General features: G+C 45.3%; 1 protein-coding gene across 9 annotated transcripts in view; it reads right to left on the bottom strand.

Annotated features, from left to right (window-relative positions):
• Window positions 1-12,248, bottom strand: part of WDR27 (WD repeat domain 27) — a 1,147,516-nt gene that overhangs the window by 142,839 nt on the left and 992,429 nt on the right. Inside the window, exon 25 of one of the 9 annotated variants that reach the window (XR_010176118.1) lies at window positions 5,393-5,504. The exons of the other annotated variants lie outside the window; for them this stretch is intronic. The gene's annotated coding sequence lies outside the window, so the exon portion shown is untranslated. The remainder of the gene's footprint in view (window positions 1-5,392; window positions 5,505-12,248) is intronic. 9 annotated transcript variants of the gene reach the window in all.

Genomic DNA, 12,248 nt, shown 5'->3' with positions numbered 1-12,248 from the left:
TTGTTGTGCCCCCCAGTTGCTGTGCCCCTCTTGCTGTGCCCCTTGTTGTTGTGCCCCCCAGTTGCTGTGCCCGTTGCTGTGCCCCTTGTTGTTGTGCCCCCCAGTTGCTGTGCCCCTTGTTGTTGCGCCCCCCAGTTGCTGTGCCCCTGTTGCTGTGCCCCTTGTTGTTGTGCCCCCCAGTTGCTGTGCCCCTGTTGCTGTGCCCCTTGTTGTTGCGCCCCCCAGTTGCTGTGCCCCTCTTGCTGTGCCCCTTGTTGTTGTGCCCCCCAGTTGCTGTGCCCCTCTTGCTGTGCCCCTTGTTGTTGTGCCCCTCTTGCTGCCCCCAACACAAACACATAAAAAAAAAACCACACACACATACTTACCGCTCCTGCAGCGCTGTCCTCCGTCCGTCCGCCGGCTCGTCTCTGCTGTACTATGGGAGAGATGTCATGACTCATGACGTCTCTCCCATAGTAGCGGCGCTGGCTGCAAGGGCGCCCACACAGCCCACGGCGCCTGCTGCAGCCGGGAAGGGGGTGATTGGACAGCGGATCCAGCACTGGATCCGCTGGGCCAATCACATCTGGGGCACTGACAGGGGCGTGCATTCATCGGGGCTGAATGCACGCCCCTGTCATTGCGGCACCAGTATAGGTGCCGCTTGTCCATTCATTTTCAATGGGCTTTCACAGCCCATTGCTGCGCCCCGCTCCTGCCCGCCCCTCGCTGCCCGGAGTTTTAGTGTTAGCAGCGGGAGGCACCTCTCCCACTGCCTCCCACCCTCACAAGCAGCCACAGGGGGGGAATTATTAAAATAATGAAAAAAGATATTGATAACAGACTCTGTTATAAATATCTTCTTTTTATTATTTTAATCATTATGACAGGGGAGGCACTGCCTCCCCTGCCTCCCCTGACTGCACGTCCCTGGTGTACACACCCATGTGGCTCTGTCACCACCCACACCGATCACAGCTCCTCAGCATCTCACAGTAGGCCCTTGAACATTTTCAGCTCCAGGCCCGTGTGGCTCTTAATCCGGCCCTGATCCTACTTATTATACTGTTTCGGATATACTGGGATGGAATTTAATTGTAGGCAGGCCTGTTTGATATGGGGGCTTTGATTAAATCAATGTGTTGTTGCTGCTTACAAGTTACTCTATGTCCAGTAGTAGTTCAGAATTTAAAGTCCACTTTCCATAGATTTGTATAGTGTGTTTTCTGACTCTGTACGTTAATAATACTGGAGAGTGAAAAATCCTGTACCAAATGATCATGTATAAAATACTAGCATAAGCAGCAATAGTAAAATAATTAATTAAAAGAAGAAAATTACATTTCCTTTGTGTAAAAGTCTATATTAGTGGTCTATACAGTGTTGGTAAAAGTAACATTGCTTACAAATACATTTTAACGTGCACAATATTACTTATTATAGGTAGTATGAGACGTGGAAAGGCACAACCATGAGCAAATATTGCCAGAGATATATTAGCTACCACTGTATATGCTTGGAAGGTAGCTAGAGCAAAATAATACCATGGCTATTGGTCCCATAGCGCATTTAAGGCTTTTATCTACTAAACAACGGAGCAGACAAAAGTTCACGTAAAAGGTTTACCTTAATTATTTTTACAGGAGGAAAAAAAAGAAAAACAACATTTAGGTTTTTAACAATCAACTTTGTGAAAATCTAAATGCTCTTTTCAACAAGTCTACCTAGAAGAGTGCTACAATCGCAGTTTTTCCAGGATAATGCTATGTGGAAAACTCCAGTTTCAAACGGTTCAGGAAAACATTCAAAGCTTTGTCTTGGTTGGGAATAAAACAGGCTGCAAGTAAAGTCAACATTACATGAATGTTGCTGAAAATAACTGTCCAACCACTGTAAAATCTGTTTTCCAGATAAACCAAGTATCTTTGGTGTATCTTGGCAGTAGCTGAATACAGTTTAATCTGCAACTTCCTGTCTATGTTGCCAAAGTCTCCAAGGAATATGACCTTATTTAACCAGCTGTGTAAGACATTTACCTTGAAGTGTCATATTCAGAGCTGTAAAGCAAGAGTGCTAGACAGCAGTCTGTAACACCACTAGTGTGATCATCTTTGTCTTGTAGAAAGCGACCTCAGGTTAATTGAATAAAGGGTCACTTACAAATAGGAATATACACATATTTTATGCTTTTTCTTCACCTTTTATTTTTCAGTATTAAAATAAATTGAATGTAATAAACTGTGATGATGCATGGTCTATGTGTGGGGTGTGGTATGTTAGATAGACAGTGTCTAGGTCGACCACTATTGGTCGACAGTAAGTAGGTCGACATAGTTTCTAGGTCGACAGGGACTCTAGGTCGACATGACAAAAGGTCGACATGAGGTTTTTTACTTTTTTTGTGTTGTTTTCTCTGTACAGTGACGGGGAACCCCAATTAGTGCACCACTTCGTTCACCATGCTTCGGGCAAGGTGCCTTGCTGTGCTCGACACAGGTTACTATTCCCAATCATAGTCCACGTGGATCGCAAAGTATGAAAAAGTTTAAAAAATATATATATTTTTTGAAAACCTCATGTCGACCTTTTGTCATGTCGACCTAGAGTCCATGTGGACCTGGAAACCATGTCGACCTACTTACTGTCGACCAATAGTGGTCGACCTAAGTCTTGTGAACCTAAAGACTGGATCCCCCTATTTAGGTGTTATATTTTGTGGCTTTATCTACAGTCGATTGGGTGCCTCAAAATTCACATAAATTGTTAATGTATATTTGTACGCATAATAAAACAGTACACAATGAGGGTTGTGAGGGTTGATCCTAGATACAAGTGACCTAAAGGACCACTTGGATCTAGCCTAACTATGTATGATGTCAGACTGGACACCTAGATGACTTTTACATACTGTATGCAAAATTTGAGGCACTAGTATACTATAAACATCACGTGACATCATCGGTTTAATGCCATCACACACACAAAAAGTGTAGAGAATCTAGGTGTCAAGTCTGGATAATTGCTATTTAGAATCCCCTCCATCCAGTGAGCATTAATAAGCAAAAAGACCTACAGTACCGAACTGAAGGAATTATATTGCAGCAACTGATAAAGCAACAACATATGTATGTCGTGATAACTTGGCAATCTTAGAACGCAGACATTGGGGGAGATTCAAATGTTTGAAAAGTCAGTTGGGAGTCTGTTTTTTCCTATCTTATAGACACCCAACCGACTTTTCAAACATTTGAATTTCACCCACTGAGTTGGATTTACTGTACATGCACAATTTGAAAACAAATTGCATGGTGGTAATAATAATAATAATAATAATAATAATAATAATAATAATAATTTGTATTTGAATCAAGGATAAGAATTTGTCATTTTTTAAAATTTTAATAATTTGAATTGAAAACTGACATACACCTAATAGTCCCAATTAACTCAATAAAAGTACAAAACAGGCTAACAAGGGGCCTGATTCAGGTGCGGTCACAACTTTGATGGTGTTGCAACTGAGCGATTATCTTAATGCATTGCGGTCGTAGTGAACACACGGCAAGGCACCTTTGCTATGCTGCTCGCAGTGAGGAATCAGTCATAGTGAATGACAGGATGAGGACTTTTTGGGGAGGAAACGGATTGTCTGCAAAAACGCTGGCATGATGTAACCATTTTCAGGGCGTGTCTTGTGAGCGACTGCGATCTCGTACGCATGAAACATGGCAAGAGCATTGCAACTATTCTGCTCGGCCATGGAGGCACTCAGAGACTCTATGTTAATCGCATCTGCATTGTAGTTGCGATGAAGGATGCAGTTACTGAGCATGTTGCAATAACTTCAGTGGGCAGCTGCCTCGCAGTTTCATCACTAGAAAAGATTGCTGTTGCATCAGAATTGCAACTGCATCTGAATCAGGCCCAATATTCAAACCACTCAGGAGAGACTAGGACATAATTGTGCCCTAGACCAGCAGTGGCCAACCCACGGCTCTTGAGTCGCATGCGGCTCTTTCATCCGCCACATGCAGCTCGGCCGGCTCCTGGCCACCGCTGCCTGGCACATACACTTGTCTCTGTCGGCGGTGTCACTCTACAATTCAGTGCCAGTCCGTGAGCCAATCAGAGCTCGTGGACCGGCAACTAAGGCTGCCGGACCGCGAGCTTTGATTGGCTCACAGACCGGCGCCTAATTGAAGAAAGACACCGGCGCCAGAGAGTGTGGGGCAGGAGAGGTGTACGCTGCGCTCTCCTCCCCTCACAGACAGCAGCAGCGCGGTGATCAGCACGGGGGAAGGGGGGGGCATGTATATCTGGCACTGGGGGGCATTGCTGGCACTGTGGGGACATGTATATCTAGCACTGTGGGGACATCTATATCTGGCACTGGGGGCATAGCTGGCACTGTGGGGACATGTATATCTAGCACTGTAGGGACATGTATATCTGGCACTGAGGGCATAGCTGGCACTGTGGGGACATGTATATCTAGCACTGTGGGGACATGTATATCTGGCACTGTGGGGACATGTATATATGGCACTGGGGGCATAGCTGGCACTGTGGGGGCATGTGTATCTGGCACTGGGGGCATATCTGGCACTGGGGGCATATCTGGCAATGTGGGGACATGTGTATCTGGCACTGTGAGCATATATGTATTTGGCAATGTCGGGCATATGTGTATCTGGCACTGTGGGGCGTCTGTGTACTTGGCACTGTGCAGCATATGTGTATCTGGTACTGTGGGCATATATGTATCTGGCACTGTGGGGACATGTGTATCTGGCACTGGGGGCATATATGTATCTGGCACTTTGGGGACATATGTGTATCTGGCACTGTGGGGACATATGTTTCTGGCAGGGTGGAAGCACCCATTTATTGGCATTTTTATATGTATGTGACACTGTACTGGGGCATTATATGTATGTGGCACTGTACAAAATGACTAAAAACAGAGTTATGACACAAGGTCATATTCCTACAAACTTCATACCGAAAGGTCTGCGCACAAAAATTGGGTGTGGCTTTGTGAAAACTAGGCCATGCCCACATTTTTGCGCGGGCGCATGATACTGGCTCTTACCCTTGACTACAGATCTTTTCTGGCTCTTTGCCTCTGACTGGTTGGCCACCCCTGCCCTAGACTCTGAGCTTGAGACCCAAGCACATCAAATGTTACAGAACTTTCAACAAGGACATTTTCCAGTCAATCTGTTACAAGAAACTTATGATTATACAAGAAAACAGAATAGACAACAGTTACTAGAATAAAACAAGAGGTAAATTTGGTTCATAGAGTACCACTTGATCCCTTTGTCTCAAAGTATAATAAGAGATAATTTCAAACTAAAACTATCATCTTTAAGAATTCTAAGATCCTTAAACAAGATCCAGAATTACATACTATTTTAGTTGAGAAGCACAAAAGGAAGAGAACTTCTGCACCAGTTCAAATTGTATAGGTACTCTGAATGTGTAGTCCTGATATGATTCTCTTAAGACATCAGGGGTGCTGCCTATGACAATCAATGAAAGATAACAGATGGGGAGAAAAAGGATTGTCTAATATGGCGCACAGATTGTATATAAAATATAACTTTTAAGAAATCTCAATAAAATATATCCAGCGAAATATGATTAAAATACAGCACAAAATAGAATAGAAATGTGAATGTAAAACCAAAGACTCACTGCATGATATTTATGCTTACAGAAATATAGTAATTAGTATACAACGAAAATATATCAGTGTGTGTAAATGATGAAATTATTCAGCACCTATATCTCAATTAGATATTCTAAGGTTAGAGCAGAGCACTTATGGAATTCGATGTTACAGTCGCACTATATATGTAGTACAAATATTCTCCTGTGTCTGTGATATAAGATGTAAATTCAAGATGGGATTAGGTTTAGATGTATATTAATCTGCAGATAGTAATAATTATCTGACCTTCAAGGTTATACAATTCAGTTATCTGGCTATGCCACCAATCCTCTAGAACACCAGAGAAAAATACATTTTCCCTATATCACTGTTCTCAGAGAGATTTATTGATTGGTCATATTAGTACATAGACAGGTTATCACAGGTATGTTCATCCCACATTCAGACTTCGAAAACAAAAATGATAATTCAGCTCTAGCCTCTAGCGAAAATAGTTGCAATATTTGAGCAGATGGAAGTTTACAGTCGTGAAATTGGTTAATTAACAGGTACTCATAATTCCCAAACCAGACAGGTTACTAAATTCAGTTGCCTGACTGTGCTAACAACTCTCTAGAACACCAGAGAAATTAATTCCCATATCACTGTTCTTAAGAGGTTTATCAATTACCAATAGTTGTCATATTAATACACAGACAGACTGTCCCAAAGAGTCCATCCCATCATTAGACTTCAAATAGTATAATAATTCTGCTCTTTTGTCAAATGCAATGGCAATATTTAGCAGATGCATATGAGTCATTAGGTCGACCACACGATTGGTCGACATGGTCACTAGGTCGACATGGAAAATGTCGACATTAGTTTTTACTTTTTGGGTGTCGTTATCTTTATAAAGTGACAAGGAACCCCAATTAGTGCACCGTGTCCCCTCGCATAGCGAGCGAACTTCGGGCAAGGTGCCTCGCTCCGCTACTGCTGCGCTCGGCACAGGTTACTATTCCCAAACGTAGTCCACGTGGATCGTAAAGTATGAAAAAATTAAAAACGCATGTCGACCTTTTCCCCTGTCGACCTAGTACATGTCGACCTAGTGACTATGTCAACCTAATGCATGTCGACCAATAGTGGTCAACCTAATGACGGTCGACCTAATGACCATATCCCAGTGATAATCATATTGAAGTTCTGCCAATTAGTAGTTCAAACAGCGATAATTAACTGCAGTATTACGTCCTGGTTTTTTACCCTATGATTCAGTAACAGATACACATTATATTTATCTGTCTGGTTGTTTAAATGTGTGTGTGACAGGCTGATTAATTACCTAATCATTAATACTCAATAAGTATACTTGTTCAAGTTTGTGTACCTAGATGCATGGTTCTATGGACCTACTTCAGCCCTGATCGCAGCAGCAAATTTGTTAGCTAATGGGCAAAACAATGTGCACTGCAGGGGGGGGGGGGGGGGGGGGGGGGGGCAGATATAACATGTGCAGACTGGAGAGAGTTAAATTTGGGTGGGCTATATTGCTTCTGTGCAGGGTAAATAGTGTCTGCTTTATTTTTACACTGCAATTTAGATTATAGGGGCTGATTCAGACCTGATCGGTGCAGTGCGTTTTTGCACAGCAGCGATCAGGTCTGAAGTGCGCATGCCCCGGTGCCGCAGTGCGCCAGCGCATGCCAGACAGACGACGGCCTGTCAATCAGGCAGAGGCGGTCGCTGGGCGGGAGGGGGCAGGCCGGCGGAGTTTGGCAGCAGTTTAGGGGGCATGGTCCGGGCAATGCAGGAGTGCCTGGACCATTGGGGGGCAGGCCACGGCGGCTGCCTGACGTCAAACGCAGCCGCTGCGACCCAGGCAGCGATGAGTAGCTCCCTGCCAGAGCGCAGGAGCTGCGCTGGCTGGGAGCTACTCCTGAAGTACGAAAGCATCGCCGCTGTGCGATGATTTTGTACTTGTGTGACGGGGCAGGTACTGACATGCGTCCCCCCGCATGTCAGTGTGACTGATTGTAGACTGCTGAATTTAGCACATCTACGATCAGGTCTGAATTAGCCCCATAGTTTGAACACACCCCACCGAAAATGATCTCTCTTTGCACATGTTATATCTGCCCCCCCTCCCTGCATTGCACATGACTTTCCCCATTAGCTAACAAATTTGCTGCTGCGATCAGATCTAAATTAGGCCCTATAACATTTGTTACATTTGTTGCATATTGCATTTTTCTCTAAGTAGTTCTCTGCAGTGCACTGACTTACGTAGTTAAACATAGCAGACTAGGTTGAAAGCAGTAGGTTGAAATCACCCAGGCTAATTAAATAGACAACTTTATGCTTTGGAATTTACTTAGAATTTTCTTAAAGAAAGGAATGTGTCTGGAATTTGGGGAATATATTGTCAATAACGGTAGTCTCCTACGGCGCTCTTCACACCGTTGCAAGGGGCTACGCACCTTTAACCCTTGCACACCCTTGGGGCTGCGGGTGGGGGAGGGGCGGCAGCAGAGGTGGCGCGGATGGGGTCCAGAGGTGCTGCGGGTGGGGTGAGTGCGGGGGGGATGCGGATGGGGTATGTAGATGCTGCTGGTGAGGGAGGGGGAGGTGCGGGGGACTGCGGATGAAGGAGGGGGTCTGGAGGTGCTGTCCATCGGGGAGGGACGGGTGCATGGGGGGGGCAGGGGGGGATGGTTTTGGGAGAGGAGTTCCAGAGGTGCTGTGGGTGGGGGAGGGGTGGTTGCAGGGTGCTGCGGATGGAGTCTGTAGATGTTGCGGGTGGGGGTGGTGGCTGCAGATGGGCGAGGGGGGAAGGAGGTGCTGTGGGTGGGGGAGGGGTGGGTGCAGAGGGGGTGCTGCAGATGGGGGAGGGGTAGGTGCATTGCTGTTACGGATGGGGAGGGGTTACGGAGGCGCTCCAGGTGGGGATGGGGCGGGTGTTGGGGTGCTGCGAGTGGGGTAGAGAGTTGGGAGGTGCAGCGGGTGGGGGAGGAGCGGAGTTGATGCAGGGGGGGTGGCAGGTGTGGGGGTGCCACAGATGGGGTCCATAGGTGCTGTGGGTGTGGAGTGGTAGGTGCGGGGGTGCCGCAGTTTGGGTAGGGGGTCTGGAGGCGGGATGAGTGGAAACAGTGCGGATGGGTGGGGCGGGCGTGGGGCAGGGGTGCTGCGGGTGGTGGAGGTGCAGGTATGGGGGTGCTGTGAGTTGGGGACGAGTAGGGGCAGTGCGGATGGGGGGGCGGGCGAGGGGGTGCAAGGGTGGGAGAGGGGGGTGCAAGGATGCCGCGGGTGGGGGAGGTGCAGGTACAGGGGTGCAAGGGTTGGGGAGGGGAGGGTGTGGGAGGGGCGGGTGTATCCTATATATTTGGGCATATCTGTGACTCTATGACTATGACTCCGCCCAGCATTGTGACTCCGCCCAGCGTTAGGAAATGAGTCACAGGGTCACAGATCTGGGGTAATATATAGGAGATGAAGCTCCCATTTTAGTCTTTCATTTTGGATTTAAGAGTAAAGAAAGAAACAAAATTTCTCTGCGATTGTATTTAAGAGGGCTATTTACTATAAAACAAGTCGGGTAGTGACTATATAAATAGGGGGAGCCCATGAGAAAAAAAGGGGGTTTCTGGCAAATTAACTATACAGTATCTGCATTAAATTTATGCAAAATGGATCATGCTAAAAGAAGCCTTGTTTTAAATTGTCAAATTTATCAAGGTTGCTTATATTAGATGGGATAGAATTGAATGTTGCAGTAAACATGCTTATTTGAAGTTCACAGATAATAAATGGAGTGGGGTTACAAATAAAAAAAAATTGAGAATTTGAGAAATTGAAACAAATATATATTTTAAGAGGAAAAGATATATACAGCGCTTTGAAACTGGATATGGAAAACCAATTGTGTTTTATTACATAAAAAATTGTTGCAACAACTAATTTAAAATTCAATTCATGGATGTACATCAATATATATAGAAAATAAAAATAAAAATAGGGCAAGCACAGCAATTTAATTTGGTATATTACCATATAGGAAGTCAGGTATATATGGTTTGTATGGACTCCAAGGAATTATGCCACAGTCCTGGGGGCACTTTTCAATGCTGGCAGGTAAAAGTCCACATTAATCATAAGGACAGACCTTTGCATTGTCCCGAGCAGCAACCCAGTCCTATTTGAAGCTTGGTCTCCTGTGCTTTTTGTGGATATCTGCCAAATCCCCGTTAAGGCTTGTTTGATGGACTTCTAGGCTTGTTCCAAGTTGGAGATGATGGAGTCTGTAATGCCCAGCTTCTCTTAACCAACGCATTTCGCTGTGTCAGCAGCTTTGTCAAGGTATGTGTGCCTGTTGTAGAGGTGCCCTTTTTAAAGGCTGTGCTAATTGCCCATTGTTAGCAGCTGAGATTCACTTAAACATAATAAAATAGCTCAAAACAAAATCATATCCAGTTTAAATTATTGATAAACATAGGAGACAAATGCATATGTATGTCAAAAGTGCTTTCAGTGCATATTTATTACAATATATAATAAAAATAAGATTTTACTTACCGATAAATCTATTTCTCGTAGTCCGTAGTGGATGCTGGGGACTCCGTCAGGACCATGGGGAATAGCGGCTCCGCAGGAGACAGGGCACAAAAGTAAAAGCTTTAGGATCAGGTGGTGTGCACTGGCTCCTCCCCCTATGACCCTCCTCCAAGCCTCAGTTAGGATACTGTGCCCGGACGAGCGTACACAATAAGGAAGGATTTTGAATCCCGGGTAAGACTCATACCAGCCACACCAATCACACTGTACAACCTGTGATCTGAACCCAGTTAACAGCATGATAACAGCGGAGCCTCTGAAAAGATGGCTCACAACAATAATAACCCGATTTTTGTAACAATAACTATGTACAAGTATTGCAGACAATCCGCACTTGGGATGGGCGCCCAGCATCCACTACGGACTACGAGAAATAGATTTATCGGTAAGTAAAATCTTATTTTCTCTGACGTCCTAGTGGATGCTGGGGACTCCGTCAGGACCATGGGGATTATACCAAAGCTCCCAAACGGGCGGGAGAGTGCGGATGACTATGCAGCACCGAATGAGAGAACTCCAGGTCCTCTTTAGCCAGGGTATCAAATTTGTAGAATTTTACAAACGTGTTCTCCCCCGACCACGTAGCTGCTCGGCAGAGTTGTAATGCCGAGACCCCTCGGGCAGCCGCCCAGGATGAGCCCACCTTCCTTGTGGAATGGGCCTTGACAGATTTAGGCTGTGGCAGGCCTGCCACAGAATGTGCAAGTTGAAATGTGCTACAAATCCAACGAGCAATCGTCTGCTTAGAAGCAAGAGCACCCAGTTTGTTGGGTGCATACAGGATAACAGCGAGTCAGTTTTCCTGACTCCAGCCGTCCTGGAAACCTATATTTTCAGGGCCCTGACAACATCTAGCAACTTGGAGTCCTCCAAGTCCCTAGTAGCCGCAGGTACCACAATAAGCTGGTTCAGGTGAAACGCTGACACCACCTTAGGAAGAAACTGGGGACGAGTCCGCAGCTCTGCCCTGTCCGAATGGACAATCAGATATGGCTTTTGTGAGACAAAGCCGTCAATTCTGACACTCGCCTGGCCGAGGCCAGGGCCAACAGCATGGTCACTTTTCATGTGAGATATTTCAAATCCACAGATTTGAGCGGTTTAAAATGTGATTTGAGGAATCCCAGAACTACGTTGAGATCCCACAGTGCCACTGGAGGCACAAAAAGGGGGTTGTATATGCAATACTCCCTTGACAAACTTCTGGACTTCAGGAACTGAAGCCAATTCTTTCTGGAAGAAAATTGACAGGGCCGAAATTTGAACCTTAATGGACCCCAATTTGAGGCCCATAGACACTCCTGTTTGCAGGAAATGCAGGAATCGACCGAGTTGAAATTTCTTCGTGGGGCCTTCCTGGCCTCACACCACGCAACATATTTTCGCCACATGTGGTGATAATGTTTTGCGGTCACCTCCTTCCTGGTTTTGACCAGGGTAGGAATGACCTCTTCCGGAATGCCTTTTTCCCTTAGGATCTGGCGTTCCACCGCCATGCCGTCAAACGCAGCCGCGGTAAGTCTTGGAACAGACCTGGTACTTGCTGAAGCAAGTCCCTTCTTAGCGGCAGAGGCCATGAGTCCTCTGTGAGCATTTGTTTTTTTTTTTTCAAATTGTTTTTATTATAATCTCATACCATACAGAGTAGATATATAGCATTTCGAGACATCGAATGGAATATATAGTTGGCATTGTACAACATAATATGCGCTATATATAAGCCTCTAGACAAAAGACAGGAAGTTACAGATTATTCAGTCTCATATAAAACCTGGTAGAGATCCAAACCTATTTTCAAACTTTTCTCTACATAAAACCTTCGTACCCTTCCAAGAAAGGTAACTTATGTATAACTAAGGATATCAGGGAATTGAGAACGTGCTTTAGTTCTCCAAGTGTCGCAGACTATAGATGAAAAGAGGTGGTTTAAACATCGGTTCTCCGCCAGTATGGACAGAGTATTTGGAATTCCCTAAACATATACATAATATCTAGAACA

The sequence above is a fragment of the Pseudophryne corroboree genome, chromosome 4 (assembly GCF_028390025.1).
Source record: "Pseudophryne corroboree isolate aPseCor3 chromosome 4, aPseCor3.hap2, whole genome shotgun sequence".
Taxonomy (NCBI): domain Eukaryota; kingdom Metazoa; phylum Chordata; class Amphibia; order Anura; family Myobatrachidae; genus Pseudophryne; species Pseudophryne corroboree.
Note: the sequence above shows the minus strand (reverse complement) of the source record. Positions and strands in the feature narration are given on the sequence as shown.